Source organism: Hipposideros armiger, unplaced genomic scaffold (assembly GCF_001890085.2).
Source record: "Hipposideros armiger isolate ML-2016 unplaced genomic scaffold, ASM189008v1 scaffold_14, whole genome shotgun sequence".
NCBI classification, from domain to species: domain Eukaryota; kingdom Metazoa; phylum Chordata; class Mammalia; order Chiroptera; family Hipposideridae; genus Hipposideros; species Hipposideros armiger.
Window position 1 is genome coordinate 2,276,063 of NW_017731364.1, and position 4,257 is coordinate 2,280,319.

Here is a 4,257-nt window from a genome sequence, read left to right on the forward strand (position 1 = left end):
GATTATGAATAAATGCTACAGTGAACATCTGTGTGTTCAATAAAATCTTTTAAAAAAAGAAAATTTTCTTATAGAATTAGTAGTGTAAAATGTCAAGTTATGCCCACAGCCATTTTTCAGTAATCATGATTGTACTACATAAATGGACACATCATAGAGATGTAATTTTCTTGCAAGAAATAAAATTTTCATCTTTTTAAAAATAAACTTTAGTTTTTTACAGCAGTTTTAGGTTCACAGCAAAATTGAGGGAAACTTATACAGATTTCCCATCTACCCCCTGCCTTGACACATGCACAGCCTCCCCTATTGTCAACATCCCCCATCAGAGTGGTGCATTTGTTACAATTGATGAACCTACACTGACACATTATTGTCACCCAAAGTCCACAGTTTACATTAGGATTCACTCCTGGTGTTGTACATTCTATAAGTTTTGACAAATATGTAATGACATGTGTCCACCATTGTAGTATACAGAGTAGTTTCATTGCTCTAAAAGTGCTCTTGAACTTTAAAAAAAAAAAAACAGTCTCCTTCTTTCCTTCCCTTCCCTTTCTGAATAATTCAGTCCTGAGGCTGTTAAGCGGAGTAGAGCAAGATAGTTTTTCACACGATGATGGGGTCTCCCTTGGTGACCCAGAGCAGGATGTCAGAACCTGAACAGGGTGAGGTGGGCATTTGTGTAGGAAGGTTGCCAGGTGTGAGGTGTCAGAACCCGAGAGGTGAGGGCGTCCATGCATGAGAATGGCCTTAAGCACTGAGGATGGGAGTACAGCCTGGCATGGGGAGTCAGAGCCCAAGCAGAGGGGAAGACCAGGCAGGGTGTTGGCAAGTTTGGGGTAAAGAGGGCATTCACTGAGGGGGCAGGGGAACAGCAACCCAACGCAGAGTGTTGGAGACCAAATAGAGTGAGAAGGGCATCTGAATGCAGAAGAGGGCGATGGGTATAGGGGGTATTGATCATATGGATCACTATATTAGGAGAAAGGAGAGCCAGATTTCTCACAGTTGGAGAAGGAAATTACAAATATTGAAAGGGGAAAAACTAGAACAAACATTATGATGCTGGATGAAAATTAGATATTGGTACGATCTCATGGTTTTTAACACAAAGAGATATAGAAATAAAGATTTAAGTGTGTATGCAGCTCTGTTCCAGGTCTAACGTATTGAGAAGTTACACCCCCTACCCCAATGTCAAGAAGCACACTCAATTCCCAAATCCTGGCTTCTAAATATCATTCTCCACTATAAGGTACCAGTGCTCCCTAGCGTAAGAGCCGATGCTAGAGCTGAGGGAGAAAATGTACAAGAGGAGCCTAGAAGTCTTGTACTGAAAAGCAAAGAAATACTGAAAGAATAAGACATGTAAAAAGACCCAAAAGTCAGCTTAAAGTGCTCCCACTGGACAAATTAGGGACAGTTTGAGCATCAATATAAATTGATTATAACCTCTGAATAAAACAGAAAACTATGAGTCAATACCAATATACATAAATATTGGGTTGTTGGAAAAGTCATGACACATTTTTGCAACAAAAAACATAGAAAAAAATACGTCCTGACTTTTCCGACAACCCAATACATGAATAAACTAAACGTCTGATATGGAATGAGATATTTATATTTTCAAATTACCTCCACCCCAAACAATTACTCATTATAAGGGGAAAAGGAGTAGTTACTTTACAGTAGAGAAGCCTAGCAAACACCACCTTAATCAAATAATCAAAGTCAACCTCATCCGTAATGTAAAATCAAAGCAGCGTGCCACTCAGTAGGATGCAATCAGAACACAGCGTCACTTCTGCAATGTTCCTGCCAAAGAAGTGTAACCTGAGTCTCATCACGAAGAAGCATCAGACAAACCCAAATTGAGGGGCGTTTTACAAAATACTATGCTGTACTCTTCAAAAATGTCAAGGCCATGAAAGTCAGGAAGAGACTAAGGAGCTGTTCCAGAGCAAAGAAGAGGCGATGGAGTCAGGACAAAATGCAACATGTGATCTGAATTGGGTGTTTTTCTTTTTATCATAAAGTACATTGTTGGTACACTAGACAAAACTGGAGTGGTGTTTGAGAATTCGATGGTAGAGATGTATTAATGTTAATTTACTGATTCTGATGATTGTGCTGTTATGAAGGGGAATGTCCTTGTTTGTAGAAAATGCACATTAAAACAAGGGTGATGGGACATAAATTGGCTGCTTGTTTGTAAATGGTTCATGGGGGGCAGGGAGAGTTCTTTCTGTACTTCAGATTTTCTATACACTTGAGATTGTTTCAAATTTTTAAATATTTTAAAAATATAAAAGTAATACATGAGTGTCGTAACAAGTTGAAGAATGCAAATAAATAGTTAATACCTCCCTTCCAATTCTAGTCCCCTCTTCCCTAAAGAAACCGTTGTTGGGCCTGCTGAGTGGCACATTGGTTAAGAGTTGGCTTGCGATGCCAGCTCTAAGCAGCAGGACCCCAGTTTGGATCCCACATGAGGGCCAGTGATGCTACGCCCTCTACAGCTAAGACAGTGAACAGCAGCTCAACCTGGAGCTGGGCTGTCGTGAGTTGCCGGCGTAGGCCGCAGCCCCTGCTGCAGTGGGCTGCCATGAGCTACCATGAGTGGCCGTCCAATGGCCAGCGAGCAACTGCCTCACTCAGGAAAAGCGCAATGATAATACCAACATGGGCCAGTGAAGCGACATCCTCCACAACTAGACTGAAGAACAAAAGGACAGCAACTTGTCTGTTCCCCTTCCCCGATTCCCCAACACTGTTCCCCTCCCCCAATTCCCCAATAAAATCCTAAAAAAAAAAAAAACCCAAAACCAGTTACCAGATTTATAGATATCTTTCCAAACCTTATCCATAATCATATGAATGTGTAAATCTGTAGATTTATATGTATGGAAACACCTTCTCTCATTGTACCAGCTACTAACTTTCCCCTTGAGTGTCCTTCACTAAACAGAAATTCTTAATTTTTATAACATTTTTACTTTGAAATAATTTCAGACTTACAAAAATGCTACAAAATATTACAAAGAATTCTGCTCTTCCCTTCACCCAGATGCCCTAAATGTTAACATTTTGCCACATTTGCTCTATCGTTCTCTCTGTGTATTTGTATGTGTGTCTAATATTTTCCTAAACCATTTGAGAGCAAGTTGTGGACATCATGTTCCTTTATTTCTAAATACCCCAGTATGTTGTTTTCTGAAAACAAGGACTTCCCTTATACAATCTGGTACAATTATCAAAATCAGAAAATAAACATTGATATTGTACTATTATCTAGTCTATAGAGTGTATCCAAAATTTGCCAATTATACCACCAATTTCCTTTATAGAAAAAGATGAAAAACAGATAAATAGGAAAAAAATTTTTTTTTAAATCCAGGATCACACTAAATTGCATTTAGTTAATCCTGCCTCTTTAGCCTCTTTTAATCTGGAATGATTCTTCTTTCTTTATCTTTCATGACTTTAACATTTTGGGAGAGTACAGGACATTTATTTTGTAGAATGTACCCCACTTTGAGTTAGTCTAGTATTGCCTCATGATTAAATTTAGGCTATGCATTTGGGGCAGGAATATCACAGAAGTGAGGCTGTGCCTTTTCAGTGCATCTTATCAGGAGGCATGTGGTGTCAATTTGTCTCATTCCTGTTGATGTTAACTTTGATTACTTGGTTAAGGTGGTGTCTGCCAGGTTTCTACTCTGCAAATTGCTATTTTTCCCTTTGTAATTAATAAGTGTCTGGTGGAGAAGAAATACTTAATTTTTATGTAATCAAAATCATCAGTGTTTTGCAACAATGATTTGTTCTTTTGAGTTCTTCCCTACCACCCATAGGTAACAAGAGATTTTATGCAACATTATTTTTCTATTAATTGCATAGTTTTATTGATCTTATTTAGGCTTAATCTATCTAGAATTCATCTTTGTCTGTGTTGTTGTATAGGAACATGATTTTCACCTTTCTCCATATAGTGAACCAGTTTTTCCAACATTATTTACTTAACTACATATCCTTTCTTCAGTGATGGTGGTGCCACATTTATTGCATATTGTGCTCTCCATATCATATCATATCATATCATATCATATCATATCATATCCATGGGTCAGGCTCTCTATTGGTCTATTTGTTCTTGTATCAGTACCATATCTGGTAGGGTAAGCCCCACTCTTTATTCTTTTTATATATTGTCTTTGCTAATTTTGAAACTTTATTTCTCTGTATAAATAC